At 43.7% G+C, this 16,229-nt stretch overlaps 1 pseudogene; it reads left to right on the top strand.

Moving 5' to 3' along the window:
* Positions 1-252: 252 nt before the first annotated feature.
* On the top strand, positions 253-15,730 carry LOC139388148 (aquaporin-3-like; annotated as a pseudogene).
* The last annotated feature ends 499 nt before the right edge of the window (positions 15,731-16,229 follow it).

Genomic DNA, 16,229 nt, shown 5'->3' on the forward strand with positions numbered 1-16,229 from the left:
GCAGAGGAGGAAAAAGTTGAAAAAGAGGACTTGAAAACAATAATAATGAAGGGGGGGGAAATATGGGTGGAGATGTGTAGGGAGGGGTTCAAAATCTAGGAGAGCTGTGTTTTTTATTTTTATTTTTTAACAGGGATCCTTTTCTGAGATATTAGAGTCGACACACAGCCCTCCTTCACACACATTCCTAGTCAGCCCTGCGCCTCTGCCACCGACCCCGTTCTCACTGGACGACCCTGTCACAGCTGCTTCATGGGAAAACAGAAGGCACTTATGGACAAGCTAGTGAGGACCTTTCAGATCCGCCACATGTTGCTACGCCAGGCTCTGGCAGAGTGCTTGGGAACCCTGATTCTCGTGGTGAGTGGGGACTGTTCCACGTCACTAGAGTAGCATTACCTATGTAAATAAAACCCTTCTCTTGAGTCTAAGCCTTTAGAGGGCGATATCTACTAAGCTAACATATGAAATTGTTTTAAGATGGTCATAGGGAAGGAAGTATGCTTTGAAGTGTTTTTCCTATATCTGAGACCTGTAGTTAACCCCTTTAGTTTTGGCACATTCTACCCCCTATTCACTTCTATTCATTTTACCGCCCAGTACCAGGTTACCTTCAGACAAGTCTTATTAACCTTGTGGGCGTCTTAGAGCAAAACAGCTAACATGTCTGCGTTCGTGAGAGTCTCATTTTTGGATCGTCCAAATAGCTTCTAGCTCAAAACGTTAAGACTTTACAGACGTTTTTGTGAAAGGGAACTTTCCGGCATCCTCTCATGTCTGACAAACACCCATCTCGGGAAGCGGAGATCTACATCAGTAGATTCAGTGGATTGAAAGGCAGCTCATGCAAAAAAAACAGGAAGTCTCTAGCGTAAACACACAGGTTTTTATTTAATATAATGGGATGTCATCAGACATCGACCTCAGAGTGTTATGAGTTATGAGTGTTATGAGTTATGACTGTCAATAGGAAACACAGTGCATTACTATCATTAGCTATCCAACAAGTAGGAGCTGATTGACAGCTTGTGGGTGTGAAAAGAATGTCCTCCAAAATCTAGATGAGGGAGGTTATTAACCCAATTGATTGTTTATTAAGTGTTTTTCATGTCAAAGAATTACACTGAAAATGAACATCCTTTACTTTAAATGAATACATTTAAATAATATTGTTTTCCATATAACCAGGTAATTAATTCTGAGAGAAAGTGAAGTCATCAGATAATTATTAATACTTACTTGTTGATATTACATTCCATATTTACACGGATTCACTGTGTTTTGTAAAATATAGAAATTGATCTATAATTAATGCACAAACATATTCACATGCATACCGCTGTAGGGAGACCTCAAAACCTAGCCAATATGAGACAAACCTACGGAATAGAATAGAATCATATACTGCCCTCCAAGGTGAAAGATAATTGTCATGGAACCAACTCGTTCACGTAGGTAACTGAAAGGCACTAGCATCCTCATTGGTATTCAGCTCAATCCAAATAAAGCACGTGAGATTAATACACAAACAGCAACCTGGTATCAACCATTTCCAATGGTAACCACCACACAGCACAACAACAGTAGCTGGAGCGAAGATACGAGAGGGGGTGGTCATGCCATCTGGTATTTTCCTAGCCTGCAGTGTGAGAGGTGTAACTTATGTCTGATCCGCTGTTTGGACACACTACTGAGTGAAGCGTTATGCCCCCCTGGCAAACACAACTCCCCTGGCCGTGGATGCCTGAAGGCAGGTCTTCTCTGCTCTAAAGAAAGCTCCACAGGTAGATATCTAGCTAGGATCTTCAATAGCCACCATAACCCACCTACCACAACACACTCTTGATCAAATACATATAGAAAGCTTTATATGTTCCCATGGAAACTCGGCACCAAAGTATGTTTCAGTATGATCCACCATGCTGCTTGGTTGAATATACAGTTGAAGTCGGTATTTTACATACACTTAGGTTGAAGTCATTAAAACTCATTTTTCAACCACTCCACAAATTTCTTGTCAACAAACTATAGTTTTGGCAAGTCGGTTAGGAGATCTACTTTGTGCCAGACACAAGTCATTTTTCCAACAATTGTTTACAGACAGATTATTTCACTTATAATTCAATGTATCACAACTCCAGTGGGTCAGAAGTTTAAATGATGATCCAAGATGGCGTAGCAGTAGGACGTATTGTCGTGTGGTGTCCCTTGTATATATCGTTTGTTTTCGTTTTTTTTTTTTTCTTCACATATCTTTAAAACTTTTTGCTGAACCTCAACTTCTTCTAAATACTCTCCTGCAACCCGCCTCACCCAACGTAGCTATTTTTCCTAAAGTATTTATATTTACTTCGGATCTGGAACCCCTCAACTGAAGCTAGCCAACTAACTCCCAGCCTCAGCAAAACATTGCTAGCGGTCTTCAGCTAACCGGTCATCAGCTAACCTTTAGCTCGGAAAGCTCTCGCCAGTTCGAACAACGCGACTCTAACCAGAGCATAACGGACCTATTTATTATTTTATTTTTATTTTTCATCCCCGGATTCCCATCGCAAACGGAACATTTTGAGCTCCTGGGCTACAATATCCAGACCCACGACCGGTCCATCGATGTCACCGCATGAAGAGGAATAAACAGACTCCCCCCATCGCGACGTCCCCAAAGGCTAACTCTCTAGCCCTTGCTATCTCCTTGCTTGCAAATTCGGCCTGCTAACTGCTAGCTTGTTTAGCCCGGTCCGCTAACTGCTACCGTGTTTAGCACCGTCTACTAACTGTTAGCTTGTTAGCACAGGCCTGCTAACCGTCTGAATCGCCGCGTCCCAAACACTCACTGAACCCATATTTACTTTCTATCCCTTTTCGATTTTTAATTTGTTTATGCCTTCCGGTAACCTGCCTCACCCAATGTGATACGGAACCGCTATTATCTTTACATTTTTAGAACACACTCAAGAACCTCCAGAAGCTAACCAGCTAACTGGCTACAAGCTATTTAGTCATTGTTAGTTTTCTAACCTGGATAACACTCGCCAGTCCAGCTTCCCTGCCCCATCCACCGCTGCCCCTTGGACACTGATCACTTGGCTACATAGCTGATGCATGCTGGACTGTCCATTAATCACGGTAATCCATTCTGCTTGTTTATGTTTTATCTGTCGGCCCCAGCCGCACTTAGGCTCTGTGTGTAGTTAATCCGACCCTCTCTGCCTAATCAATCGTCATTCTACCTGCTGTTGTTGTGCTAGCTGATTAGCTGTTGTTGTCTCACCTACTGTTTTAGCTAGCTCTCCCAATTCAACACCTGTGATTACTGTATGCCTCGCTGTATGTCTCTCTCAAATGTAAATATGCCTTGTATACTGTTGTGCAGGTTAGTTATCATTGTTTTAGTTTACAATGGAGCCCCTAGTTCCACTCTTTATACCCCTGATACCTCCTTTGTCCCACCCCCCACACATGCGGTGACCTCACCCATTACAACCAGCATGTCCAGAGATACAACCTCTCTCATCATCACCCAGTGCCTGGGCTTACCTCCGCTGTACCCGCACCCCACCATACCCCTGTTTGCGCATTATGCCCTGAATATATTCTACCATGCCCAGAAACCTGCTCCTCTTATTCTCTGTCCCCAACGCCCTAGGCGACCAGTTTTGATAGCCTTCAGCCGCACCCTCATACTACTCCTTCTCTGTTCCGCGGGTGATGTGGAGGTAAACCCAGGCCCTGCATGTCCCCAGGCACCCTCATTTGTTGACTTCTATGATCGAAAAAGCCTTGGTTTCATGCATGTCAACATCAGAAGCCTCCTCCCTAAGTTTGTCTTACTCACTGCTCTAGCACACTCTGCTAACCCTGATGTCCTTGCCGTGTCTGAATCCTGGCTCAGGAAGGCCACCAAAAATTCTGAGATTTCCATACCCAACTATAACATCTTCCGTCAAGATAGAACTGCCAAAGGGGGAGGAGTTGCAGTCTACTGCAGAGATAGCCTGCAAAGTAATGTCATACTTTCCAGGTCCATACCCAAACAGTTCGAACTACTAATTTTGAAAATTACTCTCTCCAGAAATAAGTCTCTCACTGTTGCCGCCTGCTACCGACCCCCCTCAGCTCCCAGCTGTGCCCTGGACACCATTTGTGAATTGATCGCCCCCCATCTAGCTTCAGAGTTTGTTCTGTTAGGTGACCTAAACTGGGATATGCTTAACACCCCGGCAGTCCTACAATCTAAGCTAGATGCCCTCAATCTCACTCAAATCATCAAGGAACCCACCAGGTACAACCCTAACTCTGTAAACAAGGGCACCCTCATTGACGTCATCCTGACCAACTGGCCCTCCAAATACACCTCCGCTGTCTTCAACCAGGATCTCAGCGATCACTGCCTCATTGCCTGTATCCGCTACGGAGCCGCAGTCAAACGACCACCCCTCATCACTGTCAAACGCTCCCTAAAACACTTCTGTGAGCAGGCCTTTCTAATCGACCTGGCCCGGGTATCCTGGAAGGACATTGACCTCATCCCGTCAGTTGAGGATGCCTGGTCTTTCTTTAAAAGTAACTTCCTCACCATTTTAGATAAGCATGCTCCGTTCAAAAAATGCAGAACTAAGAACAGATATAGCCCCTGGTTCACTCCAGACCTGACTGCCCTCGACCAGCACAAAAACATTCTGTGGCGGACTGCACTAACATCGAATAGTCCCCGCGATATGCAACTGTTCAGGGAAGTCAGGAACCAATACACACAGTCAGTCAGGAAAGCTAAAGCCAACTTCTTCAGGCAGAAGTTTGCATCCTGTAGCTCCAACTCCAAAAAGTTCTGGGACACTGTGAAGTCCATGGAGAACAAGAGCACCTCCTCCCAGCTGCCCACTGCACTGAGGCTAGGTAACACGGTCACCACCGATAAATCCATGATTATCGAAAACTTCAACAAGCATTTCTCAACGGCTGGCCATGCCTTCCGCCTGGCTACTCCAACCTCGGCCAACAGCTCCCCCCCCCCCCCGCAGCTACTCTCCCAAGCCTCTCCAGGTTCTCCTTTACCCAAATCCAGATAACAGATGTTCTGAAAGAGCTGCAAAACCTGGACCCGTACAAATCAGCTGGGCTTGACAATCTGGACCCTCTATTCCTGAAACTATCCGCCGGCATTGTCGCAACCCCTATTACCAGCCTGTTCAACCTCTCTTTCATATCGTCTGAGATCCCCAAGGATTGGAAAGCTGCCGCAGTCATCCCCCTCTTCAAAGGGGGCGACACCCTGGACCCAAACTGTTACAGACCTATATCCATCCTGCCCTGCCTATCTAAGGTCTTCGAAAGCCAAGTCAACAAACAGGTCACTGACCATCTTGAATCCCACCGTACCTTCTCCGCTGTGCAATCTGGTTTCCGAGCCGGTCACGGGTGTACCTCAGCCACGCTCAAGGTACTAAACGATATCATAACCGCCATCGATAAAAGACAGTACTGTGCAGCCGTCTTCATAGACCTTGCCAAGGCTTTCGACTCTGTCAATCACCGTATTCTTATCGGCAGACTCAGTAGCCTCGGTTTTTCGGATGACTGCCTTGCCTGGTTCACCAATTACTTTGCAGACAGAGTTCAGTGTGTCAAATCGGAGGGCATGCTGTCCGGTCCTCTGGCAGTCTCTATGGGGGTGCCACAGGGTTCAATTCTCGGGCCGACTCTTTTCTCTGTATATATCAATGATATTTCTCATGCTGCGGGCGATTCCCTGATCCACCTCTACGCAGACGACACCATTCTATATACTTCCGGCCCGTCCTTGGACACTGTGCTATCTAACCTCCAAACGAGCTTCAATGCCATACAGCACTCCTTCCGTGGCCTCCAACTGCTCTTAAACGCTAGTAAAACCAAATGCATGCTGTTCAACCGTTCGCTGCCTGCACCCGCACGCCTGACCAGCATCACCACCCTGGATGGTTCCGACCTTGAATATGTGGACACCTATAAGTACCTAGGTGTCTGGCTAGACTCTAAACTCTCCTTCCAGACCCATATCAAACATCTCCAATCGAAAATCAAATCAAGAGTCGGCTTTCTATTCCGCAACAAAGCCTCCTTCACTCACGCCGCCAAACTTACCCTAGTAAAACTGACTATCCTACCGATCCTCGACTTCGGCGATGTCATCTACAAAATTGCTTCCATCACTCTACTCAGCAAACTGGATGCAGTTTATCACAGTGCCATCCGTTTTGTCACTAAAGCACCTTATACCACCCACCACTGCGACTTGTATGCTCTAGTCGGCTGGCCCTCGCTACATATTCGTCGCCAGACCCACTGGCTCCAGGTCATCTACAAGTCCATGCTAGGTAAAGCTCCGCCTTATCTCAGTTCACTGGTTACGATGGCAACACCCATCCGTAGCACGCGCTCCAGCAGGTGTATCTCACTGATCATCCCTAAAGCCAACACCTCATTTGGCCGCCTTTCGTTCCAGTTCTCTGCTGCCTGTGACTGGAACGAATTGCAAAAATCGCTGAAGTTGGAGACTTTTATCTCCCTCACCAACTTCAAACATCTGCTATCTGAGCAGCTAACCGATCGCTGCAGCTGTACATAGTCTATTGGTAAATAGCCCACCCATTTTCACCTACCTCATCCCCATACTGTTTTTATTTATTTATTTTTCTGCTCTTTTGCACACCAATATCTCTACCTGTACATAACCATCTGATCATTTATCACTCCAGTGTTAATCTGCATAATTGTAATTATTTGCCTACCTTCTCATGCCTTTTGCACACAATGTATATATAGACTCCCCTTTTTTCTACTGTGTTATTGACTTGTTAATTGTTTACTCCATGTGTAACTCTGTGTTGTCTGTTCACACTGCTATGCCTTATCTTGGCCAGGTCGCAGTTGTAAATGAGAACTTGTTCTCAACTAGCCTACCTGGTTAAATAAAGGTGAAATAAAAAAAAATAAAACATACACTAAGTTGACTGTGCCTTTAAACAGCTTGGAAAATTCCTGAAAATTATGTCATGGCTTTAGAAGCTTCTGATAGGCTAATTGGCATCATTTGAGTCATTGCTGCAGGAGGGACTGGTGCACTTCACAAAATAGATGGCATTATGAGGATGGAAAATGATGTGGATATGTTGAAGCAACATCTCAAGACATCAGTCAGGAAGTTAAAGCTTGGTTGTGAATGGGTCTTCCAAATGTACAACGACCCGAAGCTTACTTCCAAAGTTGTGGCAAAATGGCTTAAGAACAACAATGTTAAGGCATTGGAGTGGCCATCACAAAGCCCTGACTTCAATCCTATAGAAAATGTGTTGGCAGAACTGAAAAAGCATGTGCCAGCAAGGAGGCCTACAAACCTGATTCAGTTACACCAGCTCTGTCAGGAGGAATGGGCCCAAATTCACCCAATTTTTTGTGGGAAGCTTGTGAAAGGCTACCCGAAATGTTTGACCCAAGTTAAGCAATTGAAAGGCAATGCTACCAAATACTAATTGAGTTTATGTAAACTTCTGACCCACTGGGAATGTGATGAAAGAAATAAAAGCTGAAATAAATCGTTCTCTCTACTATTATTCTGACATTTCACATTCTTAAAATAAAGTGGTGATCTTAACTGACCTAAAACAGGGGATTTTTACTAGGATTAAATTTCAGGAATTGTGAAAAACTGAGTTTAAATGTATTTGGCTATGGTGTATGTAAACTTCTGACTACAACTGTATGCCTGTGCCAGATAATCAGCCAACCAGCGACCCCCACTGCACACCACCACGGCCCCTGGGCTCCGCAGCAAACCCATATCAACACACATACACACCACCCATGGGCTCCGTAGCACATTCAAAACGACACAAGCACGGCTTCTCGGGTCAATGTAAGCCACACCCCAAGGCAAGATCTGTAGTAAGCTTAGTGGCACAGAAAGAGGGGACTCAGATCAAATGGTTGGAGGTGTTTACCATCATTGGTGACCTATTTTCTACCCTCTGTCTGTTTATCTGAGCGCTATACAGACCTAAAGTCTTAAAACTCATTTGAAATAAGTACTGGACCACCGCTCGACCACAGGCATTTTTGGAATCCTGATGGGAAGATGGATGGAGCCAAATACAGGACCATTCTGGAAGAAAACCTGATGGAGTCTGCAAAAGACCTGAGACTGGGACGGAGATTTGTCTTCCAACAAGACAATGATCCAAAACATAAAGCAAAATCTACAATGGAATGGTTCAAAAATAAACATATCCAGGTGTTAGAATGGCCAAGTCAAAGTCCAGACCTGAATCCAATCGAGAATCTGCGGAAAGAACTGAAAACTGCTGTTCACAAATGCTCTCCATCCAACCTCACTGAGCTCGAGCTGTTTTGCAAGGAGGAATGGGAAAAAATTTCAGTCTCTCGATGTGCAAAACTGATAGAGACATACCCCAAGCGACTTACAGCTGTAATCGCAGCAAAAGGTGGCGCTACAAAGTATTAACTTAAGGGGGCTGAATAATTTTGCACGGCCAATTTTTTCAGTTTTTGATTTGTTAAAAAAGTTTGAAATATCCAATAAATGTCGTTCCACTTCATGATTGTGTCCCACTTGTTGTTGATTCTTCACAAAAAAATACAGTTTTATATCTTTATGTTTGAAGCCTGAAATGTGGCAAAAGGTCGCAAAGTTCAAGGGGGCCGAATACTTTCGCAAGGCACTGTATAGTCTATTCCTTTATGGGGGGGGGGGGGGTCAGTGTAAACATCAACAAAATGTAACACAACAACACATTACAATGTTCACATTGCTTTGGTCACCCATGTAGAGTCTCTCTCATCTCACATGTCTCTCTCCTCTCCCTGTAGATGTTTAGCTGTGGTGAGGTGGCCCAGCTGGTGCTGAGTGGTGGCTCCCATGGAATGTTCCTCACCATCAACTTTGCCTTTGGCTTCGTTGCCACATTGGGTATACTGGTCAGCGGACAGGTCTCAGGTGATGGGGGCACATTATCGCTCTTACTTCCTCTGAAATCAAAGGTCAGGAAAATAAGAGTTTTCATTAGTCCAGACATTACTGTCTAATAGTAGCAAGTCTATTGGGAGTGATCAGTTAAACTATTGTGACAGACACATTCTACCTAATGTAAACTAACAGTAATTTCAACTGCAATATTTAGAGACAGGAGACAGAGAGAGAGAGAGAGAACTGCAAACAGTGGAAATCCGAGAGGCATACAGAGGAACAAAGAATGACACTCGCTTGCCCCTCAAATTTCAAAGTTATTGGGTCCATGAATGAAAGGAAAGTGTGAAATTACAAATTGAGTTATTTCTTCATTCACTATAAAAGCAAATCAAAAGGCAGGCAGCACAGAGAGTTCCGCAGTTCACTTGTGCCCATGTCTTCAATGCCTTCATAATGAGGCTGTCGCCCTCTAATACAGATGGCAGCTGTGAAAATAAGACTTGTATAATTAGGGACCTCCTACCATGCCTCAATTTAAGCTGCAAACGCAAGGTGAGAGGAGGGAGACCGACACCAACGTGAATGCGCAGTCTGAACAGTTCATTAGGTTTTCTACTTCAAGGTTTTAAAGGGCAAATCTACTGTAGCTTCATGGGATCATTTTCGGGGCCTTTTCATCGCTCCAATTTACTGTGTGTCACAGAGACCTGCCATCCTAACAGGTATTTACTGAGTCTACTATTATGGCAGATAGTCTCGGGTCCTTTATTCCCCTCTGAGAAAAGGTTTTAAGAGAATCATCTATGGTCTTGATATGCTCGGGTTGTTTTCTCTCATTTAGAGAAAATCAGGAGGAGACTTGGTTTAAAGAGGGATGGTCTTGGGTGTTTTTTACTCAGAGAAAATGGAATAGAATGAAACTGAGAAATGGCCATTCACCATTTGCCAAATTGTTCTTTATCACAGGAGGCCACCTGAACCCAACTGTAACCTTCCCTCTCTGTCTATTGGGGAGAGAACCTTGGAGGAAGTTCCCTGTGTTTTTCTTATTCCAGACTCTGGGGGTCTTCCTGGGATCTGGGATCATATTTGGCATGTATTCTGGTGAGGGGAATTTGGAAATGTTTTATGATGATAAATGTCCAAACAACAACAACAACAACAGTTTTTCTAGTTGCCATGTTCTACAGAAAACATTCAAGACTTTCATAGTTTAGACTTAAATAACTGTTATTTTCTCCCTAAGGGAGTTTCAAGGTTATACAGCTACTGTAGATGGTACTGTACCACACACAATGTGGTATCTTATATGTTACCATGGTTTCTCCAGATGCATTGTGGGACTATGGCCAAGGAACACTGATCGTTTAGGGGGAGAATGCCACTGCTGGGATCTTTGCTACCTATCCCTCCAAACATCTCACTCTGGTTAATGGATTCTTTGACCAGGTACATTCAAAATATTATAGTATATTAGTGCATCCATATTAGGACAGTCTCTGAATCACAATAAGTTATATGGACTAATATCCTGTATGGAAACCATAGTATATAACAACAACAAGCACATATAATCAACAAAACACACAACAACCATATACAACTGAGCCTGGCTGTGTTACAGATGATAGGCACGGCTGCCCTGATCATGTGTATCCTGGCCATCGTGGACCCCTACAACAACCCTATTCACCGGGGATTGGAGGCCTTCACGGTGGGCTTTGTGGTGCTGGTCATCGGTCTGTCCATGGGCTTCAACCCTGCCAGAGACCTGCCAGAGACCTGGGCCCACGCATATTTACTGCCCTGGCTGGCTGGGGTAGCGAGGTCTCCACGTGAGTCTCCTTAGGGTTTTTCTCCTGTTTTTTGCTTTCTGTGTTTTCTTTCTTTCCAATAATGACTTAAATAAAGCATGTCTTATGGGAAGTTTTATCTTACCATAAGTTATTAAAGATACTCTGCTCTCACTATTTACTCTGCATAGACATACAATCTTGTCTCTGTCTTGGTCTCCCACAGAGCTTATTCCTACTGGTTCTTTGTGCCCATCTTTGCCCCCTTCATTGGTGTGGTGGTGGGGATGACGGTGTACCAGCTGATGGTGGGGTACCACGTGGAGGGAGAGGCACGGGAGAATAGGGAAGAGGAAGAAAAGGAGGAGCAAGAGGAGATGCTTAAACTGTCCAGCCTCTATGTAGATAAACCCTCTATGTGGATAATATACTGTACGTCTTTGTAGTATTTTCTTACATATTTAATGTCTTTCCTTAGTGACAAACTCATTTCTTTGTGGGGATTAATAAAATATGATTCAATCAATTATTCCTTATATACCACCAGGTTCAAACCCTGAAGACAGTAGGGATCGATAGAGACCATTTGTCAACAGTACACACACACACACACACACACACGCACACACACACACACACACACACACACACACACACACACACACACACACACACACACACACACACACACACACACACACACACACACACACACACACACACTGTATCTGCAGCTTCAGTATGCAACCTACTTTCAACATCAGAAACTCCTTCAAATCTAGAAAATAACAAAACAAAAGCAGTCTTTGCTTATGCCGCCTTGCTGACAAAACTGCAATAGTGATGCTTTGGCACAGAAAAAATGGAAAACAGAAGATTCAAAGCAGAAGTAGTATCACCTCTCACTCATTTGAAATGTGGTGCTGTGTTGAATTTGTGTCGGGATCTAAGAGACGAGATGACACCTAGATAATGCCAAAAAAGGAAGTTGAGCACCCAGTATACAGTTTTGCCATTTTTACTATGCTTTGCCCTTATAGTTAGGATTCTGGCTCTACTGAATTCAATATACAATGAACTATAATCTAATTGTACGCATTGTACACAAATTGTACACATTAATTGTACACATATACAGTACCAGTCAACATTTTGGACACACCTACTCATTCCAGGGTTTTTCTTGATTGTTACTATTTTCTACATTGTAGAATAATTGTGAAGACAACAAAACTATAAAATAACACATATGGAATTATGTAGGAACCAAAAATGTGTTAAACAAATCAATTTCTGAAATTTTTCAAAGTGGGCACCCTTTGCTTTGATGACAGCTTTGCACACTCTTGGCATTTTCTCAAACAGCTTCATGAGGAATGTTTTTCCAACTGTGTGAAAGGAGTTCCCACATATGCTGAGCACTCGTTGGCTGCTTTACCTTCACTCTGTGGTCCAACTCATCCAAAACCATCTCTATTGGGTTGAGGTCGGGTGATTGTGGAGGCCAGGGCATCTGATGCAGCACTCCATCACTCTCCTTCTTGGTCAAATAGCCCTTACACAGCCTGGAGCTGTGTTCTGGGTCATTGTCCTGGTGGGGGAAAAAATTATAGTCCCACTAAATGCTGACAAAAAGGGATGGCCTATCGCTGCAGAATGCTGTGGTTGCCATGCTTTTTAAGTGTGCCTTGAATTCTAAATAAATCACTGACAGTGTCACCAGCAAAGCACCCCCACTCCATCACACCTCCTCCATGCTTCACGGTGTGTCCAAACTTTTGACTGGTACTGTAAATCAGACACTAACACTCTGACCAGGCCATACAGTAGGTAGTACATGCATTACCATTAGAGGGGCGCTGCAGCATTGCCAGAATGATACTACTATCATAATAAATGTGAGTGAGCTCTATCAAAGAGCTATGCGTAACAGATTACTAAAATCTTTACAATCACTTTCATGTTCTTTCCCTCAGCTCAGCAGTCTCACTGGTGATATGCTAGGTTTTTCTTTAAAAATAAAGGAGAGCCGCACACTCTAGGAACTCATATGCAAAAAAATATTTATGTCCAATATTTATGGGTATAATGACAAACACTGCGAGATGATTCATTTATATAGTGTCAAAAGACACACACAGCTGTCTGTAATCATGTAGGCTTATGTAGCCAAATTGTATCTATGATCGTATGCTATCCATTTTTGTTTTTTGCATGCTATTTTAATATATGAGAATTAACCAATGATATCAGGCCACAACTGGCCATGATTACAGACACCTGTGTGTGCCTTTTGACACTATATAATCGAGTCATCCAGCAGTGTTTGTCATTATACCCTGATGAAGACAGCGTGTCTGTCGAAACGTTGGACATAAATATTTTTGCATCTGAGCTCCTAGAGTGTGTGGCTCTCCTTTAAATTTAAGTGTTCTACTCCGCTAGCCAGCACCTCGCCTAAATAGGTGTGCATTTCTTTCGCCTCTAGATTATGCTAGGTTTTTCTACCTCTTAACCTCTACCAGATGTGTACCAGATGCGCCTGTGTACCTGGGACCTGAGCCAAATGTAACTTTGGACTGCTTTACAGCACACCATGAGAAAAAGAGACAAGACGAACGGTTGACTGCTTCAAGCAGCCTGAATAGCCCTTTACACTCACACCCGTATACAAAAATGGTTCTTCAGTTGTCCCCATAGGACAAACCTTTTTGGTTCCAGGTAGAACCCTTTTGGGTTCCAAGTATAGCACTCTATGTAAAGGGTTTTCCATGGAACCAACAAGGGTTCTACCTGGAACCAAAAATAGTTATTCAACGGATTCTGCTATATGGGGACAGCTGAAGAACCCTTTTAGGTTCTAGATAGAAAAAAGGTGCTAAGAGTATAAGGGTTGAAAATGACAGATTTGGGAACTGATAAACGACTAAATTGGAAAGCAATGGCTATAATGCTATAAATTATGTCAGAGTTCAGGCTCTGCACTTTACAGTGCTGTATGAGTTTTGACTGTAAGCCATTCAGAACTTGATCACCACACACGACAGGAATCCCTCCCCCTAATTGGGCAACGTTTTTTGCACATTTTTTATTGTCTGAGAGGGAAATGCTGTACATTAAGAGAACTCGATGTACACTGAACAAACATTTTAACACAATATGTTGGTCCCATGTCTGCCCAGTCATGTGAAATCCATATATTAGGGCCTAATGAATTTATTTCAATTTACTGATTTCCTTAAATAAACTGTAACTCAGTAAAATCTTTGACATTTTTGCATGTTGCATTAATATTTTTTGATCGGTATATGTAAAAAGATGAGACATTGAGGATTATAATAAATACCGCTTTGATGTCATACAAGTAACCCAAATCTGCACATCTCATTTACATATTATAAAACATATACAGTGTAAACGTTTATGATCACTATGTTTGATATGTTCGTACAAGTTACAAGATGACATGGCATCATACCCTGGGTTGTTCTGAACAGAATGAGCCTATGTTTGTCTATTGTGAAGAAAATATGCCTATATGACTCTTTTCTACACAAATCAAATCATATTTGTATATTTGTATACAACAGGTGTAGACTTTACCACGAAATACTTGCTTATGAGCCCCTCCTACAGAGTAAAAACATCTTTTTTTAAATGTGACACAAGAGGAATGAAATACACAACAATGTAGATAAATGTAGATACATTTATGTAGATTTATGTAGATAAATGTGCATGGGTGCGAGGTATTTGAGATAGATATGTACATGAAGGCAGGGTAAAGTCACTAGGCATCGGGATGGATAATAATAAGAGTAAAATAAAGAACAGAGTAGCAGCAGCATATGATGAGTGTTAAAGTGTGTGTGGTGTTGTGTGTTTGTGTTGTGTTGGTATGTGTGTGTGTTTTATGTGTGTGTACGCATGTAGTATGTATGTGTGTGTACGCATGTAGTGTATGTGAATGTGTGTAGGTTTTGTGTGAGTGTCCGTGTAGTGTGAGTGTGAGTGCGTGTGTATCTGGTGTGTATATATAGTCTTGTGAGTGTGCATAGAGTCAGTGCAAGATAGGGACAGTGTATATAGTCCAGGTAACAATTGAATTAAAACTATTTAGCACTCGAATGGCTATTTAGCAGTCTTATGGCTAGTGGGTAGAAGCTGTCTTGGAGCCTGTTGGTCCGAGAGCTGATGCTCCGGTACCGTTTGCCAGATGGTCGCAGAGTGAACAGTCAATGGCTTGGGTGGCTGTAGTCTTTGGCAATTTTGCGGGCCTTCCTCTGACACCGCTTAATATAGGAGGAAGGGAGCTCGGCCCCAATGATGTACTGGGCTGTCCGTACCACACTCTGTAGCGCTTCGAGGGCAGTGCATTTTCCATATCAAACGATGGTGCAGCCAGTCAAGATGCTCTTGATGGTGCAGCTGTAGAACTTTGAGGATCCGAGGGCCAATGACAAATCTTTTTAGCCTCCTAAGGGGGAAGAGGCACTGTTGTGCCGTATTCACCATGTTAAGTCCTTAGTGATGTGGACGGCAAGAAACTTGAAGCTCTCGGCCCACTCCACCACAGCCCTGTTGATGTGGGCGTGCTCTCCCGTCTTTCTTCTGTAGTCCACGATCAGTGTTACTAGCATTGAGGGAGAGGTTGTTGTTAAGGCACCACACTACTAAGTCTCTGACCTCCCTTATTACCATCTGTGAACAGGCCTACCACCGTCGTATCATCTGCAAACTTGATGATGGTGAGGGAGTCATGCATGGCCATGCAGTCGTGGGTGAACAGGGAGTACAGGAGGGGAAGCACACACCCCTGAGTTACCCCAATGTTGAAGGTCAACGTGGCGGAGTTGTTGTTGCTTTTCCTAACCACTTTGGGCTGGCCCGTCAGGAAGTCCAGTGGCAGAGGGAGGTGTTCAGTCCCGGGATCCTCAACTTGGCGATGAGTTGGAGGGGACTACGGTGTTGAACGCTGAGCTGTAGTCTATGAACAGCATTCTCACATAGTTATTTCCCCTCTTGTCCAGGTGGGAGAGGGCAGTGTGTGCAATTGTGCAATTGTAAGTGCAATTGCGATTGCGTAACCTGTGGATCTGGGAGTGATATGGGAATTGGAGTGGGTCCAGGATGTCTGGGATGATGATGTTAGTGTGTCCTGACCAGCCTTTCAAAAACACTTCATAGTATAACAGATGTGAGTGCTACAGGGCGATAGTCATTTAGGCAGGTTACCTTGGTGTCCTTGGGAACAGGAACAATGGTGGTCAGCTTGAAACATGTTGGGATGACAGACTGGGACAAGGTGAGATTGTACCAGTCTTGTAGCCTCGTGTCGACTTCATCGGACCACTTCCATATTTAGTGACTCAATGATGCTTCCTGTTTCAGCTTTTGTTTGTAAACAGGAAGCAGGCGAATAGAGTAATGGTCAGAATTACCGAAGGGAGGACGAGGGAGGGCATTGTATG

This window comes from Oncorhynchus clarkii, chromosome 29 (genome assembly GCF_045791955.1).
Source record: "Oncorhynchus clarkii lewisi isolate Uvic-CL-2024 chromosome 29, UVic_Ocla_1.0, whole genome shotgun sequence".
Taxonomy (NCBI): Eukaryota; Metazoa; Chordata; class Actinopteri; order Salmoniformes; family Salmonidae; genus Oncorhynchus; species Oncorhynchus clarkii.